Source organism: Mauremys reevesii, linkage group 7 (assembly GCF_016161935.1).
Source record: "Mauremys reevesii isolate NIE-2019 linkage group 7, ASM1616193v1, whole genome shotgun sequence".
NCBI classification, from domain to species: domain Eukaryota; kingdom Metazoa; phylum Chordata; order Testudines; family Geoemydidae; genus Mauremys; species Mauremys reevesii.
The window spans coordinates 55,425,382-55,445,220 of NC_052629.1; the positions used below are offsets into that span (position 1 = coordinate 55,425,382).

The 19,839-nt window shown below is 42.9% G+C and overlaps 1 long non-coding RNA gene across 2 annotated transcripts in view; it reads right to left on the reverse strand.

Moving 5' to 3' along the window:
- Positions 1–19,394, reverse strand: part of LOC120369499 — a 36,034-nt gene extending 16,640 nt beyond the window's left edge. For both annotated transcript variants that reach the window (XR_005583187.1, XR_005583188.1), the window contains exon 1: positions 19,297–19,394. This is a non-coding gene — a long non-coding RNA (uncharacterized LOC120369499). The remainder of the gene's footprint in view (positions 1–19,296) is intronic.
- Positions 19,395–19,839: the final 445 nt, after the last annotated feature.

Consider the following 19,839-nt stretch of genomic DNA (forward strand, 5'->3'; position numbering starts at 1 on the left):
CATATTGATGGATTTTTGCACCAGTGTAGCTACCATAGTGAAAAGAAAGAGCCTGAAGCATGGGCCTGGTGTAAAGCCTGAGGCCTAAACCAAAGTCAGCAAAAGTTATGCTATGAGCAATAGTCAGGCCCTGTCAAAACCAGATGCTTGCTTGCAATCTGGTGTCTGGTACATGAACTTGGCACCAGTACTGCTACAACACACTGAATATGTAAACACATTCCAGCAGGCCAGCACAAGAACACCCCAACCTATCACACGATAAAATGGTTTGACAAAAGTGACGAATAGCGATATTTTGCCTGAAACACCAAGGGTGAAAGTACAAAGACAGGTTGTGAATAGGAATGTCTTTTCTGAAACATCAGGAGGAAAGTGTAAGGGGAGGTAACAAATGTCATGAAACGCATATGGTGATACGTAAGCTGTTTATCCCAGATTCATGGACTGAGACAAACGATGTTGGAATACCTTGCCTTAACCCTTCATCCAGCCTAGGGGGCAGTGGAAATTCCTGCCACTGACTGAGCAGCGTCCATTGTCACGGACATCCACGCACTTTGTTGGCAATAATCCTGGCTGGGTGCCTAGCAGTTGGATTGAGGTCTGCTGTGCCAACTATCTGGGGAGAGCTGGGACAGCACACAAAGCACACAACCACCCACACACAGCCAAACATCTGATGACAGCTACCTGGTGCAAACCAGCACTGCACCTTTGTAATGAGGGACTTCTACTGGTGTAACGTACCCTGCACTGCAGGTTTGCTCTACTGGTGCATTCATTTAGCTATTTTCTGCTCTAGTTACATCAGTGCAAAAATCTCCAATGTAGAAACCCCCTGAAATGGACCTTCAAATTGTGAAGTTTATTTTTTTGTATCTTTTGTGCTTAATGGGTCTTGTATAATAATAAACCTGCTATTATTTTAATATTCAACAGAACATCGATAGGGGGAAGTGGTATATCTGTGTAAGAGGAGTAAACGGGTGTTGCCATCACTGGATGCGTATGTGCACACAAACCCTGCTCATAATATTTGGATTCCACCCACGTATGGATCTAGCCTCACATGTCCCCTGTGAGGTAGGGAAGTACTACATTGCTATTTTCCTTTGTCTCAATTCTCCATCTAAGAAAGTAAGAACAAGATTCTACCACCTTTACATATGTTTATTTCAACAGAACTTCTGGTTAAATAACATATTACTCAGTTAAGTAAGGGTAGTTGATTCTGGTCCTCGGTGAACTGACTCTGGTCTGTGCCAAAGCTGATATTTAAACCTGATTTCCAGAGACCCCTTCTAGTGCCTTGACCTAAAGGCGAGCCAGCCTTTGTGCTGCACAGAAATCACAACTAAGCTGGAAGGAAAAGAAGTACCAGATTTCATAAGAAAATGTTTGCAGTGCAAATTGCTAAACTTGTCAGATGTCACAGATCCTTCACTATTTTGCTAGTTTCACAGCTCGATGTAACTGCCCTCTGGCAGGAAATTAAAATCCACTTTGGAAATGGGAATTGGTGAAAAGCTTTATTCCCCTCCCACCTCATGATAAAAAGGCAAAATTTGTCTGTTTCAGATTTAATGAAAAAAAAAGAGTCTTACAAATCTCAGCCAAAACATGATTCATGCAAACAAGTAGGAACGAGGGATTTCAAAAATCCTTGCAAGCAATTTTCTGTATGGGGGTGAGAAAGGATTAGGTGAGGCTATCATAAATATCAATTTTAGAAGGAGCTGAGACATGCTTACCCTATAGCTGTATATGAATGAGGGCAATGTGGAGCAGAAGTGTAATAATGAAATCACTCATTTATATACTGTTTTGCATCATGAAGGAAAAAAGGCTTTTGCAGACTATGTACATGAATCACTTTACCCACCATTGAGCAACACACCAGTTTAAAAAAAAAGTGATTGCTGTTTCATTTTTAAAGAGGTTGAGGAAACAGTGATGCAGAAAAAGGTTAGAGAGAAAGTTAGTTCCTACATGTATCTCATGTACTGCCCATCTGAGCAATAACCAATGTTTCTTTTAACATAGGGAGTACACAGAAAAGTGTACAAATGTGAAGTTTCATAGCCACTACTGTGTTCAGATTTCTGAACATGAGACCAGCGCGCAGGGAATCAGTTGTACATCTTCCAGATATGCTCTACAACAGCTGTTAACCTAAGCAGCACATAACATACTGACAGGCACTGAAAACCTACACCTAGATCCCAGTTCCTGGAGTCACACAATTCCGTCAGAGCTTTCATTTGGTTGAAACCCGTAACTCATGCAACAACCCCATCCTGAGTCTGCAGACGACCTGAAACAATGGCTGAGAGGAGTTAACTGTCTCATTTATTTCAATGGGGTGTTAGCTCAAAGACACATTGCTCAGGTTGTGTGTAGGGGGGGAGGAGGGAATGCCATTACTACCTCAGCAGAGGATTTTGTATATGCCAGAAGAAGAGTGCAACAACCCCACCTCACCCACTCAAGCAGTCATATTCTGGCTGCTGGAGTAAGTACCAATCCTGCCCAGTAATCGCTGCCTTTCCAGAGAAGGAGAGAATCTACTGCCCTGAGGATGGAGAATGGCCCTCTTTGGCCACTCCTGGAAGTCCCAATGCCACTGCATCTGTCTCTCTGGGAGGTAAGTGGAACCCTCTCCCACTACTACTTCAAGTGCTTGGTGGGGCCACAGGGGCCTCCATATTGTGGTGTGCTGAGGGTCCCAGATTTAATCCAGTTAGGTGCACTGCCTTTACACTGAGGGATGAAGGGATGTTTTATCTATGTGGTCCTTACATTAACAGAGAGCAGTCAGGAAAACATAGACTATGATAACAGCACAGTGTGGAATTTGAGGTCATCAGACAGGATGGCAGTTTGGAACGGAAGTTCACATGTTTGTTTATTGGGATGTGTGTTTAATTTTGACAGAGTGAGTGGTTAAACTTGAAGCAGCTAGTCGTAAGTAGTGTGAGGTCTGAAGTGTCCTAATAAATTAGCTAAAATGTCAAATGCTTGTTTGTCCTGCTCTGAAACTTGCAAATCAACACAAATCATTTTGATAATTGCAAAGTTTTTCTTTTCAAAATGTTTTCAAATCAGGAAATCCATCTAATCTAACCCTCTCTCACATACAGATTCAGTTTTGATGAATTAGCATTTTCTGGTGAAATATTTTATTAAAAAAATCCAAAACAACTCTCATGCTGGACTGAGACATTTCTGTCATTATTTTTTTCCTTCTATCCTATAGTAAATGATAAAACATAAAGTTACAAAGACATGTTCCATTTGCATTCAAATTATATTGAGATGCTTTGGGGCTGGATTGGGATATTTTCTAAATCTATTCTATCACATCGATTAGTGATACTTTTAAAATGTGGTACTTAGCAAACAGATGGAGTGGACAGTAGATATAAAAATGCTTTGTTTGCTGGATGAATAAAACAATCACAGTGCTGGATAAGTATTTTAACAGAGGATTAAGACTACTCAAGAATTGGATGGGCACCCATCCAAATAAGCAAGTTATAAAAGTGTAAAAATACTAGGCCTCATGCATTGAATGAGACAGGAGTTTTATGAGGGAAAAACATGATCTCATGATTTAATACACAAGGGCCATGTGATGGGATGTTCACCCCACCCTGGAGAGAGAGGAGTTAATGGAGATCTGATGGGCCTGACATGCCCTGTCCCAGAAAGGAGCAGTGGAGGTCCGTCCTCCAACCAGCCTAGGGAAGCTGCAAAAAAACCAGCCAACTGGAAGGAAGCTGCACAGAGCAGCCAAACAGGGCCCAGAGGGCTCACATAAAAGAAGCAGCAGGGCAGAGATAGTCAGTTACTGTGTGGGGAGCCCAAGGAGTGAAGACAGTGTTCCTAGTGGGCTGCAGGAAGGCTAGCACCTTATATAGAGCAGTTGTTGGCGGGGAGCAAGGTGGAGCTCCTGGGTGGCTGCTGGGACTTGCTGGCTGGATACTCTGAGAAGAGGTAAAGAAGGTATTGCAGGTTCTGCAGACTACCATGGAGTGGATAAGCAGGCAGAGGATGAGAGATCTCTGGCCCCCCACTTGTATTGAGCAGCACAGCTGTGCCAAGGAAGTTAATCTGCAACAGATATATGGCTAATGGTGATTAATTCCTCTCCTGGTACAGGGGTAGAAACAGGAAGGACACTATGACTAAGCCCCAATCCTGCAAACATCCAGGGGCGGCTCTACAAAGTAGGCTACCCCAAGCAGCGCGGAGCGCTGCGCCGCCCTTCCCCGGTCCCGCGGCGGGTCCCCTCTTCCCGCGGCTCCGGCATCCTGGGGAGGGCGGCATTTTGCTCGTGAGCTCTCCGCGGCATGCCTGCGGCAGGTCGAGCCTGGGACGAGCGGACCTGCGCGGCCTGCGGGAGAGAGCCCAAGCCGCGGGAGACGGGGACCCGCGGCATGCATGCGCGCGTCCCGCTCGCCCCCCGGCTCCGTGGACCTGCCGCAGGCATGCCGGCGGAGCTCCACCGAGCCAAATGACGCCCTCCCAGGATGCTGGTGCCTAGAGCCGCCCCTGCAAACATCAATGTGCATTGAAATCAATGGCACTACTCATAGTAGTAAAACTAAAAATACTTGCAAGATTGGGGCCTTCATCACAATCTGCTTCCCTGTCTGCTCCTGACCAAGTACAACAATGTGTGACAACTTACTCAGCAGCTTGTGTCAAAGCTATAGGTTAACCCTTGATTGTAATGCAAATCCAAAGCTAGTTCTGATATCAGTTAAATTTTTAAACAATAGTCTAAATGTTTGCAAGTATGGCTGTCAAAGTTGAGTCAAAATATGTTAGTTTTGTGAAAAAAAATAGAATATTCCAATATAGTTTTCATTCTGTGAAATACTTGGCTTTCGATTTGAGTATCTTTATCCTTTTTGTCACGGAAGTATAAGATAGGGAGGGAGGGAGGGAGAAAAAAAAGAAACTACCATTTCATAGATGGAAAAACTTGCATTTTTTCCTTTTTTTTAAACCACATACACGCACAAAGATTTTTACAAAGTCCATTTTTCATCATAATGAATATCTTGAATGAAAAATGTTGACCAGCTCTACTCAACTGTTTCCAGTGAATACTAATGCTCTAATCATTTATAGCAGCCATGTTCATCTTGGTGCATATGGTATATTACTGTTGCTACCTTACCTATTTTTCACCTACGTGATTATTAAGGAAGAATTTTGGCAATGTTGTAGGCGGTGAGAGACCAACACACAAGAGAGAAGGGAAAATGGTGTTTCAGGAGCCATGATGACCTAAGTTTAGCAAAGGGTGGAAAGTGACAAGTGAAAATCAGAGCAACAACAGGGGCTGAGGATCTGGGTCTTTAAATCTAACTTCGGCTTTTCCTTTAGTACATGGCTTGATAGGAAAAGAAGAATCAAGTCCAAAGAGATAGGGAGAAGAGGGACAAAAGTGTTTGGTGAGAGACATGAGAGAAAAGAGGGATGAATGATAAAGGAAAATTACTCACCTTCTTTCAGTTTGCTGAGGTTCATGCTCTCCTGCAGCTCTCCCAACTGTTTTAGAGGAGAGCCTGTAAATGGCTTGCCAATTACAGAACCAGTTTCTCCTCCCTTGGTTTTCACACCTCAGCTGCTGGAACAGGGCCCCATCCTCCCTGATTGATCTAACCTCGTTATCTCTAGCTTGCTTCTTGCTTGCTTATATATACACACCTGCCCCTGGAAATTTCCACTGCTTGCATCCGAAGAAGTGGGTATTCACCCACGAAAGCTCATGCTGCAAAACATCTGTTAGTCTATAAGGTGCCACAGGATTCTTTGCTGCTTGTCCAGATAGAATGTTTCAGCTTTAAGAATGAGTCTGTGTGTTGGATTCTGCCCTTATACATCTTTGATTCTTGTTTCCTATAAGACAGCACCACAAAGCTGATGTCTAGAATCTTCTATAGAAGAAGAGAAGAGGAGGAACTCTGACCAACTGAATTACCAGCAAGTAATTTTCCCTAAAGAGCTCATGTCTCTGCTACAAAAGATAACCGTTATCCCAATCCTGTGCTGTGAGATCAGTGAATTAATCAGTACCAGACTGATAAAGTAGAAAGTTTCTGTTTATACACAAATATACTGGTAATCAGTAGTGATGCGAGAGTGACTACAGAAAAGTTCATGACAGTTAAATGCGAGTTTGTTGAAATATGATAATTTTTAAGCTATGACTGAGTCTGGCAAGGACTCAATAAGCAGAATCTCAGCCAGAGTCTTAAAAAGTGCATATCAAGCAGCCCTGGGCTTTTTATTTCATTTATTTTAACCAGCCTACTTGAATTTTCAAATTGATTCACCACCACTGTTTGAACATTTTGTGACAGAAGCAATGCATATTTAAGCAGCTAAAATTCTCTTTTCAGCATGCCTAATTAACGATATTTGTGTTACAGGGAGCAGCAAAAAAAATTAGAGTATGTATAATATTTCGTGTATATATTAGGGCTGGGTGAATATTGCAAAAAGCTAGTTGTGAACGTTTGAATAAAACCTGTGAATTTGTTTTGATGGTCTTATTTGCTTTACATAATCATTTAATACAAGTGTTTTTGTATACAGGAACATTAGTGGAAAGAGTGTTTTAAATGCGGTCACATGAGTTTGCATGGGAAGAATTCCCATGGCTCTCTTGAAAATACCTGTAAAGGTCTGGAAACATCCCGTCAGGGATACCAATGCCATATGACTTAGGTGGCCAAAAGTATAGACAAATTATCAATAGTGAATACGCAAAAGCAGTAGTTCCAATAAACAGCTCACAAGCAGCCAATAGGCTACCCTGTGTTCATATAAGGCATTTGTTAAGTTGTCTGACAAACACACATCAGTCTGCAGATCACCCACATATAGAAAAAGGAAATAAGTATTGAATAAATTCTTTGCTATCAGCATTGTACCAACATATACATTGGAAATGAGTATTAGTTAGCTGTGCAGCTCCTTATTGCCAATATGTAGCATTTCATTTCAATTCCCTATCCTGCCACAGGCTTCCTGTATGACTCTGGGCAAGTCATTTAGGCTCTTTGTGCCTCAATTCTGCATCTCTAGCTCACAGGGGAGTTGAGAGGATAAATAAATTAAGCTGCTCAGATACTACTGTAATAGGGACCAAATAAGTACAGATCTTAAGAGGAGTATATTTAACACAAGGCTGAGTTCTTTTAAAATCCCAAACTATGAGTGAAATCCCAGCTCCATTCAAGTCAATGGGAGTTTTGCAATTGGCTCAATCAGACCAGGACTTCAGCCTAAGGTCTGAAGCCTCCTCTCAATTCTAGTCCAACAATTCTTAATAAACAGATGACAATCATTAAACAAAAAACAAAAAAAACCATGAATAAAATCTCACTCTTTGCCACCCTGCATGCTCTGCCGCCTCCTGATGTGGTGGTGGTGGTGGTGGTGGTAGGGGGTGTCTGCTTAGTTTGTTAACTTCTTGAGGAAAAGAAAAACATTTCTCTATGATACACAAGACCCAAGCACACTTTTGTCATTCAACAAGTAAAATATTATAGTTCACTCTGTGTCTGGTTTACAGCAGGTTTAAAATGCAGCTAGTTAGTTAGTTTCTATTCTGATTTGCTCTATTTTAGTGTATTAATGGTGCCAGATTACAGTACCAGAAACTGAAATCCACTATTTCTTCACTGAAGAGGCAACAGCACAGAGAATATCATTGCAATTTCCCCCACATACACCAAAATGTCAATGTGTCAAGAATTGTGTTGACAGATTCTTTACTGATAAGAAATTAGTTTGATTTCTATGCCCACTCAGTTCCTGGCCTCTGCTGAAAAAACTTGATCAGACCAGCGTCCCTTCCAGTGAGGTACCAGGTCTCTCATAATGGCTAATACTCCAGTGGAAGATGCAAGATACCCCAGAGTGGACAGTTATGGAATAACCAACCCAGAGAAGAAGTTTATTCCTACTAGGTCAGTTACAAGTTGGTTTATGCCTTGAATCAGGAGGGTTTATAACCTTTGTTTTCATCTCATGCAACTGTAGGTATTTTTGCTGCCAACAAGGGGATAAATTATGGGTACTGTCTGTGAAGTGGATATATATCCAAGAGATAATATGACTCCCAACCTGGATTAAAATCAGTGACCTACAGTTGAGAGATTTCCTAGTACATTACACACTCCATAAAGAATCTAATTTTCTTCATTTCTTTGCTATGATAGTTTAAAAAAGCTGGTCTGAACTAAGTCATACCATTTGATGCAGCAGCCAACAAACAGCCAGATGAGGAAAAAAAGTATTGTTTTTTTTTAAATGATGTTACATTACTCAGTGCCTGGGGAAAATCATGTGCAACAGCATCTTAGAACACAGCAAGAAACAAATAGATATCCAACTTAGAGAGGAGCAGGCAACTTTTAGATGACTGAGATCACATGTACACTATATTGTTGTCCCGAGACACATTATAGAACAAAGTGCACAGTGACAAACATTTCTTGTTAAGTTATAATTTTATAGGTTTTCAGAAAGCTTTTGATAGCCTACATGGACACAGTCTATGGAAAATTATGGCATAGTATGGAATACCAGGAAAAATAATTAGAGTAATCAAAGACATGTGGTAACACCAAATGTGAAGTCAGATGGTGATAACATAAGCCAATGATTTGCAGTGAGAATTAGAGTAGGCAAGGGTGTACAGTAACTCCTTACTTAAAGTCGTCCCACTTAACGTTATTTCATCGCTGATCAATTAGAGAACATGCTTGTTTAAAGTTGTGCAATGCTCCCTTATAATATCATTTGGCAGCCGCCTGCTTTGTCCACTGCTTGCAGGAAGAGCAGCCCGTTGGAACTAGCTGGTGGGGGCTTGTAACCAGGGTGGACTGGCAGTCCCCCTATCAGTTCCCCGTTCCCCTAAGTTCCCTATGTGGCAGGCGCCCAGCAGACTTTCAATTGCTGGCAGTTCAGCTGTCAGTCCCCACACTGCCATGTGCTGCTCCTGCCCTCTGCCTTGGAGCTGCTCTCTGGAGCCTTCTGCTTGCTGTGCAAGAGGGGTGCTAATGTCAGGCTGTCCCCCTTCCCCCTGCTCCTGCACCCTGCTTACCCCATTTCCAAAGAGTGGCCAGGGGTGGGGGGAGGAGCACAACAGGGCTCAGGATGGAGGGAGCTTGCTGGCAGGAGCTGCTGTCTGAACTTGCTGATTTATTTTAAAAGAAAGTGTACTTAGAGTGGGGTCAACGTACTTAAAGGGGCAATGCGCCTCTCTCTCTCTCTCTCTCTCTCTCACACACACACACACACAGTGTGTGTCTCTGTCTCCCATGCTGTCTCCACTCCCTCCATTCGTGCTACCTTGTAGAGTGTGAGGCTACATTAACAACAATGTATTAACCCTTGAGGGCTCAGCCAATTGCTAGCTCATCATTTAGCAATAAGGCATTCCCTGGGAAATATCCCACCCTCTGACTTCAACACCTCAACCAAGCTTCACAATCATCATCACTGTGTATCAGTAATAAATTGTGTGTGTGTGTGTGTACATTTTAAATATATATATATATACACACACACAAATATCATCTTTTGTCTGGTGAAAACCTAACCCCCCCATTTACATTAATTCTTATGGGGAAACAGGATTAGCTTAACATCGTTTCATTTAAAGTTGCATTAAGCGAGGAGTTACTGTATTACATCTCCACTACTGTTTGCACTAGTCAGCAAATGTCATGAGACAAGTAATCATAGAAAGCAACCAAAATATTTTATGGATATATTATGAAGTACAATTGGATTTCCTTACTTTTGCTGATGACATTGAACTGCTCAGTTCAACGCATCACTTAATGAAAGAGAAGACCCATTTTATAGCAAACAGCAAAATAAGTTAGTTTGTTCATCAGCAAGGGGAAGGCAAAATATATGGCAGTGTTCGAAAAGTAACCATCACAGTAGACAGCGAAACACTAGAATTAGCAAATCATTTTACTTATGTGGGGAGCAAGATGTGCTGTGATGGTGATACAGTATTATGCTCGATGTCAAGCATAGAATATCAAAAGCAGCAAACATTTTTCATAAACTTGAAGAGATTTGGAAAAGTAGCATGATCAGCACTGATACAAAGATAAAAAATTTTAACAGTGAATTCATTTCTGTCTTCCTCTATGGAGCAGTCATAGAAATCTACAACAGTGATTGATAAGATTAACTCATTGCAAAGTAAATGCCTGAAGAGGATTTTCAGTGTCCATAAGAAAGAGTTTATTAGAACATCAAAACATTTTAAGTAGAGCGTACCAACTTAAAGCATCAAACATGGCAAGATGACTGACATATTTACAACACACTTTCAAGATACCACCAACATGACTACCATGTTGAGTGATAATATGGATGCCAGCTGGAAAGAGAAATGCTCTATAGAACAATAAATAGAAACTAAATCCATCAAAAGCCCAGACCAGCAAAGACCAAAATAAATGGCAGAAACTGGCAGATGTGCTGTGCACCTCAGGGTGCAGGAGGGTAAAGAAGATGACAGTAGACACCCTCTTGGAGTAATAGCATAAAGAGGAAGGATTGTCCAGTGATTAGCCTGAGACTTCAACAGCAGGTTCATTTCCCTGCTTTGCGATGGACTTCCTGTCTGACCTTTGGTAAAACACAGTCTCCCTATGCCTCTGTTCCCTGTGCCCATGGTACTTCCCTGCCTCACCAGGGTGTTGTGAAGATAACTACATCGTTAAAGACTGTGAGGCTTTCAGATATTATAGTACTGATAGACAGACCCTGACTAAGCACAAATGCTATGGTATAGTTTATAGGCCCATGTTGCACGTCAATAATTGTGTCGTTTCAATATTAAAACCAGCTAACAAACAGTTATTTTGAAATTCAGGTTTAAATAATCTCTTTCTCTTTCTCTCTCTCTCACACACATTATTGCAACGCTATAAGTTCTGTTTCATTTAAGCTTTCATTTTAGCTTGTTGTGACTGTGTGGTTTCATAAGGAAAACACGAAGACACGATAAGAATGAAATCCTTGAGGCATTCATCTTAACCTGCAGAAAAGGTCACTTGATTTTTTGAGGGAAATAGAATGCATCTAGAGAGCCTGGAGAAAAAGAAGAGAATTCCTCATAAGTTACAACTAAATGCAGTCCCGCTTAAAACAGCACCAGCAATAAAAGCTGAAGAGCAGCTTTTGCCACTTCTATGCCCACATACATCACTGGGGTTAGGGACACTGTGCAGAAATCATTAGTGTGACAGATCATTTATATTAATACAAAGCACCTGCCAAATTATTTATACACCAGATGAATCAGTCTAAAGAAGGTGGACAGTGGAAACTTCATAGAATAATCAGTACAGAAGGCAATAGACCAAACTGTGCACGCTCAGGCCTTGAAATGGGGGAATTTTTGATCTCAGGTATACCACTGTAAATCTGGAGTTATGTTATTGATGTCAATGGACTTAGTTGCATTCATTGGTATGAATCCAAACTGACAGCAAAATTTGGCCTTATGCAAAGGCAAAAAATGTATTTCAAAGAAATAAGTGAACACAAACGTTTAAGATAGGATGAAGAAGCATTAGCTAGTTTAATCACAATATTCCACGTTAAACATTTCTCCTAGAATAGCTGAGCTACACCAGCATATTTATTGGGTAGTCTTCAAGTCTACGGTGACATGAGTGGAGTATTTCCAAATGTGGATAACTAAAAGAAAGTCATCTGTTTGAAAGTAGCATTTTTCATATATATCACAAACATTAGGAAAACAATTATAATTAGGAAATATTGTTTCTTCTAAGGCAATATGATGGCATTACTGTACAGTAACAAAACTATCATCATTTATAGTTACTCTGCAGTTGGTTCCATATCCAGTAGTTATTACAAAGTAGAAATTGGCTCGGATCTCTTCTGTACATGGAAGTTTAAAATTCATATCTAAATATCATCACCCCAAATTTGGGGTGTTCATCTTTGACTCCTTATAGAGAGAAATTTGAACAACTAACTCAGTTCTGGGGATGAGAGCATGCCCTTATATATTATGCGGCACAAAACACCTTACTCAAAGTCTACTGGAGTCAATTGGAATCTTTCCATGGACTTCACTGCACTATAAATCAGGTCTGGAGTTACTAAACCTGGCTCACCAGTGTCACCCTTTACTTATATCACAGAGTTCACATGCTAATTAAGGTTGCCAAGTGTCTGGTTTTTGACCAGAATGCCCAGTCAAAAAGGGACCCTGGTGGCTCTGGTCAGCACCACCGACCGGGCCATTAAAAGTCAGACCTGCAGTGCTACCGACCAAAGGTAAGCTAGTCCCTACTTGTCCTGGCACCATGTTGTGCCCCCAAAGCATCCAGCAGGTCAGATTCCTAGGTGGGGGGGCCACAGGGCTGCATGCTCTGCCCCTGCCCCAAGCACTAGCTCCTTACTCCCATTGGCTGGGAACTGCAGCCAATGGGATTGGGGGCATGGGGTGGTGCTGCCTGTGGGCAAGATCAGTGCACAGAGCCTCCTGAACCCCTGCCCCGTGCCTGCCTGCCTAGAAGCTGAACCTGCTGGCCACTTCCAGGGTGCAGTGTGGTGCCAGGAGACAGGCAGGGAGCCTGTCTTAGCCCCACTGTGCTGCTGACTGGGAGCCATGCAAGGTAAGCCTGCATCCCAACCTGAGCCCCAGCCTCCTGCCCCAGACCTGAGCTCCCCACAATCTGGAGCCCCTCAGGCACCTCAAACCCCTCGTCCTCAGCCCCACCCCAGAGTCTGCACCCTCAGCTGGAGCCCTCATCTCCAACTCCATGCCCCAGCCCAGAGCCCCCTCCCACACCCTGAACCCCTCATTTCTGGCCCAATTCCAGAGCCTGCACCCCCAGTTAGAGCCCTCATCCCCACCTACACCCCAACCCCCTGCCCCAGCCTAGTGAATGTGAGTGAGAGTGGGGGAGAGTGAGCCGCTGAGGGAGGTGGCGGGGCTAGGGTGTTTGGTATTGTGCAATCAGAAAATTGGCAACCCGTAAATTTATGTTTCTTTGATTTTATCTTGAGCCAATCCTAATATCTTTTGGTGGCCAGTACTATTTCCTTCCTTAGGTTTCTCATTTGGAAAGCTGGACTATAATTGTATGACGTTATGGGTACAAGAGTTGTAGGTCCTTAAGCAAGTAGAAATACAGGAGGTTACCTATTGATATGAGGACAAGACGTGAAATAATGAATTATCTGTCTGTAGAAGCACTTAAAGCAATTTTTCAACCCAGTATCTGCATTGTCAGATTTCAAACACTTTATATAAGCAGAAAATACCTTGTATATTTAGAGCTATAGAAAGGCTGGCTAGCAGATTTATGGCATAGAATTTCCAAAATTTAGCTAGAAATAGTATGGGCCTAACCTGTAATTTCCAAGTTCACTTTTTCTCTGGTTAGAGGTGCAGACACACTATCTTCTATGAAAGACAATGGATAAACCTTCATACTCTCAAAGTGAGAGGCAGTGTAAAATACTCCCTATTTCCGTGCTCTACCCACTGATGTCAATGGAATGACTGCCAGTGATGTCAGTGAGTTTTGGTTTAGGCCCATTTTATTAGCCAACAATCTCTAGCCTCTTTGAAATGGCCTCTGATTGCCTATCAGAATAGAAATGTATTCTTTCCAGTCTACATTGGCTTAATTAAATTTACTTTAAAAAGGCAACACTGGTTACTGTACCACTAACAACTGGAGGGTTTTTAATAGAAAGGGAGGTTACAAATGGACAGTAACCAAAGTACAAATTGCTGGATGAAAAAGCTAAAGCCGAACAGAAAAAAATGAAAAAACCCCAAAACCCCTCAGTAAATATAGCTCTCACCCATTTTTAGGAAGACACTCACGTAATGGACACAAAAGAGCATGGGGCACAAAAACAATTTATATACCTGAGCTCTGAACAAGGAACAGGGACATGAGTGAGGTTATTGTAATAAAATAAGGGAACCAAAAGAGGACAACAAGCAGAGAATCTGAGACAATATTCATTGCTCTGAGAAGGTGTCAAGAAAGTCAGTAGATGCTGCCTAGTGACTCCACAGTGCCACCAGCCTATTTGTAATCCCAGAATGGCAATGGAGCCTACCATAAACTAAAAGCTGGCCCCCTCCAACAAAGGAAGGGCCACAGAATCAGGAATCAGTTGAATACTTGGAACAAAACACAGGGATGGGAGTGCAGGTCAAATGTGTAAAATGGGAGTACTGACAGAGGAGACCCTGAGCAGAGAACTCCGGACAGTGCCCAGTGCTCCGTAAAGAAGTCCAAGGAGTCAGAAGATGCACTTAGCAACTCCTCAGAAGGTGCTAAACCAACAGCACTGCAGACTGATGTTTTGTGCCTATCCACAGAACTGCTGTAACACAGGAAATGGAATTCAAGATTCTTTCACCGAGCCCCCCTTCTATGCCTGGAGGGACCAGCATTGGGCAGTGAGAAGCCAGGTCTGTTTCCATGAATATTCAATCCTTCTGTTCTGTGCTTCAATGGTGCTATTTAGTCTCAGTTGCTGTTATGGTTTTGTGATGCGGGCAGGACTGGGAAATAGACTGCGATTATCCATTATACATAGGCAACTGATGATGTTTGCTCACTAATCCGCACTGAGTTTGACCAGTCATCTCTCTATATACCATTAAAATAATCGGAACCACAACTGCCCTGACTGATTTTGTTAAGGGTTCCAGTGGGCCACCTGTGAAAGTAATGGGCAATTTACATGGTCTGTTCTTGCAAGTATCATGAAAATGCTGGCATTTTGAGAGCTACACATTTTCAATATACAGGTCAATTTGCATTAGCAGGAGGCATTCTACAGTACTAGTAAAAAATAAAAAGTTTAAACAGATTCTGAGGCCATTTGCCCTCCCACGTTAACCTGGTGGCTTCTGCCATGAAGATTACAGCACAGCAAACATCAAAATTATTGCTTGGGGGCTGGGGGAGAACTTGTGAAAGTCTACCTGATGAGCAAGCTTGATTTTCTTGAGAATGTCATTTCATGTCAGTTAAGTTGTTCTTTGAGATGGGAATATAGCTCTTAATATGCATAATATTTTTGTCCATGCTTTCCTTGACTGTTCTCTTCTCCTTGCTCTCAATCTCTGTGATGTTTTATGTTAAAAAGTGTGGTTCTACTCTGAAAAGAGCCTCTGTAATAATGGCATTTCCTTAAATAGCAGATCTGATACCTTTGCATATTCAGAGTCAGATTCACTTTAGTCACAAAGAAAAGTGTTAACATTTGCTATTGTCCAGGTTATATAACCAATTCAGTTGTGGAAGAAAGATGGGAACTTTTTCTGGCTTTTGCATCATCAACAGATTAGTTCAGGGGTCGGCAACCTTTCAGAAGTGGTGTGCCGAGTCTTCATTTATTCACTTTAATTTAAGGTTTCACATGCCAGTAATACATTTTAATGTTATTTAGAAGGTCTCTCTCTACAAGTCTATGGATTATATAACTAAGCTATTGTTGTATTGTAAAATAAACAAGGTTTTCAAAATGTTTAAGAAGCTTCATTTAAAATTAAATTAAAATGTTGATCTTATGCCACTGGCCTGCTTAGCCTGCTGCTGGTCTGGTGTTCTGTTCACCTAGGCTGGCAGCGGGCTGGGCGGGGCCTGCAGCAGGATCCCGGCTGGCAAGGGTCCGGCAGCCAGAACCCCAGATTGACAGTGGGCTGTGCGGGGCCGGCGGACAGGACCCCAGAGCGGCAGTGGACTGAGCGGCTCAGCCCACTGCCGCTCAGGGGTTCCATCTGCTGGCTCCTGCCAGCTGGGATCCTGGCTGCCGGACCCGCTCAGTCCACTGCCGGTCTGGGCTTCCAGCCCTGCCCACATACAGTGGTTCCCTGGTTCTGGCCCATTCTCTTCCTCTCTCTCTGCACTGAGCTGAGGGTGGGAGTGCTCTGAGCACAGGGCTGGGGGTGAAGGAGCAGGTTGGTGGTTGGGATATAGGGTCTGTCCAGGAGCTAGAATGAGGGAGGGGGCTCAGGGTGCAGGTGGGAATGTATGCGTGTGTGTGTGTGTGCAGGAGCTCCCGTTTGTGGGGTGTGGGGGGGGACTGGGTATGCGGGGGGGTGCAAGAGTCAGGGCAGAGGCCTGGGGGGGTGCGGGGCGCAGGGCTCAGGGCAGAGGGCTGTGTGTGTGTGTGAAGGGGGGTCAGGGCAGAGGGCTGTGGGAGTGGGCTGGGGTGCTCACGGCAGGGGGCTGGAGGGGATATACCCCTATTCCACCCCCCCACTTCCCCAAGGCCATGCCCCTGCTTCTTCTCTGCCTCCACTCCTCTCCCACCCCCTCCCTCGCAAGGGCCATCAGCTGATTGGCCGGCAGGGAGGGAGGGAGGGACGGAGAGGAGGAGGAGAAGCAGGAACCTAGCACACTGCAGGAAGAGGCAGGGGAGCCGGGAGGACCAAGCTTCTGCCTTCTGCCTCCTGCCCCCGGGGGAGGGGGCGGAGAAGAGGGGTCCGGGCCGGGCTGGGCTGGACTGGACAGGATTTTTAATGGACTCCGGCAGGCAGCAGCGTGCCATTAAAAATCGGCTCGCATGCTGTCTTTGGCACACGTGCCATAGGTTGCCAACCCCTGGATTAGTCCATTAGATGCTATTTGCAGATGCACAGTGAGACCTGCAATGTCTTGAAATTGTACCATAAATTTATACCTCTGCAACCCTACTGAAACAATATGGTTCACAAGTATAGCAGCATAATTTGAGCACAATGAGGTTGCATAGATGTAACTAGGCAGCATGTGGCTTACAGAACTATTATTTCCTGGTGACACATGAGCCAGAAAGAAGACACCTTGACTTTCAGATACCAGATGAAGTTTGCAGAGCTTTTGGGAAAAAAAAACTTTTAAATTGAGCATATTCTATATGAAATCTTTGACATATAACAAACATGGAGCCCCGTATTATTTCCACAAAATCACTTAAGCTGGGATTTCTCACCTACACTCACTTGAAGTCAACGGCAAGACTCCTATTTACTTTAGCAAGGCAGGATTTCACCTAGATCTGCAATTTAAGTGTCACTGAGGCTCATAGCATATTCAGAACATTTTATTTCCATTCTTTCATTCCTACTGAAACTTAATTAAAGCAAAAGCTCTTTAAAAAGAGGTCACAGCAGTGTTCAGTTTATGCCCCCTCCTTTCTCCATTTCTCCAACTGAAGCACATAAGTCTGATCTATTTTGTTTTCCCATCAAACATTTAAGAAATCAAAATCAGAGATTATTAGTATGTTATGATCCTGCTCTGTCTTTTTAAAAAATAAACAGCTTTTCTAGCTCTCATGCTTGGCAGACTATAAACACGATTATGCTGCTGCTTCATTGAGAAAGTGGAATATTCTGCAAACTAAATTTGGATGTGATTTAGTGAAAGGTTCTGTCTTGGCAGCCCTGCAGATTAACCCCTTGCATAGTCATAAAGCAGTTCCTGCATGGAGTGCAGGGGACGATTCATCATGCTGCTGTGCCCAAGGACTGCAGCATTGTTCTAATGATGAGAGTTGTCCCATGTCTATGGCCCTTGGCTTTTTGCTGGGATTGACAGCAAGGAAGCCAACTATGATGATGTTTTGGTTGATGGACAGGAAACCACCAACCTTTTTCCTGAGCAAAGATAAAGAAAGCCTCCCACATCCTATCCTGACAATAGTCTTCAACTCTGTTCTGGGGAGATTGTCTCTTGGGGAGAGAAGACAATTCCGTTCCTTTGTCCCCTCTGCTAATTAAGCACAACTGTCATTGCTGGGGAGAACTATTTTGTGATGTGGTCACCTGTGTTGTACAGAGGGAGACAACTAACTTATTCTACATGAACTGCTTAATAGCCATCAAATAGTAATTACTTTTGTTTTTGTTTTTTTTAATTGGGTAGTTTCTGCACCCAGCCCCTAGTGTAGCACAGAAGTAATGTGTATTGTCCAAAATCCCCACCACCACACACTTGATGACATTTGCATTTATTCTCATAACAAAGCCCAAAGACAGGATTGCAATTATAAGCCCCAATTTTAGTCACCATTGTCCCCAAGCTGCATGTCCTGGCTATTTCTCCCAGAAGAACCTTCTATCCTTCTTCTAGCTTTCACTTGCCTCAGAGAGACCTTCAGCCTCTGATAATTCCAGACCTGGAGTTAACAAGCCCAGCTGGGTCTAAATGTTGGGGTAAAACAGCAGGATAGATTGGTATCCCTAAAGACTGTCCTGTAGCCCGACTTTGTGTGGTTTTTAATTTCTTATCTACTATGGACAAAACATAGAAATTTTAGTACCTACATTAGGCACCTAAATCTATAAAGAATTTTGTTAGGTCAGAAGTTTAATTTTACATTTTCACACCCATCTGCACTTCCTGTTTCCATCCAATACCAGAAGTGGAAATGCTGAAACACCATGGGAAAGAAGATGCTTCCAGGCATTTTGGCCCAGACAAAACCAGCGATACTGGACATCTCAGGTGCAAGCTGGGTAATAGGAGATTTTCTAGTCCAATTCAGATATGGTGAGGACCATATTCACCTCCAAACAGACCCAACTCAAGCTTTGATGTTTGAAAAAAAAACAGTTTATTAATTTATGTTTAAAACTTTAATGTGCTTTGACATTACCTGATTTTGATCAGGATCTTAGATAAATACATAATATTGTGAGAAAACAAACACTATTCTTACATTTTCAGCCTGATTTATCACAGATCTCAAAACATTCTGGTAAGCAGCTAAATTTTTGGATGTTTGAAGATTTTTAATAAAAAAAATTCATAAGTCACATCTCAGAATTTTTTTTTTTGAGGCTCATCTATTACCTGCAATTTCTAAATTAAATAAATCTGGGTAATCTTATGCAATCTGTAGGATGCTTATCCAAATGGCTGTACTTAAGTTTTGTCATTCACTAATTATATACTTTCCCTTTGTCAAAGATCCTTCAATATCGCTCGTGCCCTACACTTTTTTCTAATATCTGTTCCTTCAGCCCACTGGGTACTGAGCCTATTAATCTGTACTCAAATCCATGGTGTCTGAGAGCCAGAAAAAGTAAGAGACAAATTACCGTGGTGGGTCTGTCCACCAGCTTGGGAACACAACTGTCAGCCACACCCAACTCTGTTTCATCTTTCTTTGAAGGCTCTTTTCTTTCCTTCTGCCACATACATGCAAAACATATAGAACAAAAGTGAGAGTCCTGACCTGGACTGATACTGCAGGGTCCTCTATCTTTGAGAAGCTCAAAGTTCACAGCCCTCAGGGGGACCACAGAGCCAGCTGACATGTTCTGTTACTCCTCTCTCTCAGGGAAGGGAATATTTTTGTCTCTCTTAGACCTCCCTCTCTTACAGAGGTGGGTCCTCAATTATAGCTTCCAGCTGGGAATCAGAGCCAATCATTAGCTGCTGCTTAGCTGGATCCACTGATTCCCAACACCTGCCTGCTAGGCTTCCCCTCAGGGCTTTCTGCTCCCTGGCTCAACCACCCTGCTACAGGCAAGAATCACTTTTTTGGTTTGATATAGAAAAACACATCTAAGTATAGCACTGGACTAATGAGGCTGGGGTAGCTATTTCTAATGATGACCTGAATGTCTCTCCACTATTACTAAAGCCTTCAGAGTTCTGGTATTTGCACTATCTGCAGGCACAGTTCCTCAGTGTTCAAGGCTTTTTAATGCCATTCCATTGCACAGGGTAACTAAACAATGTGTGGACCCTACACAGGGTTGTGTGATGTCTCTCT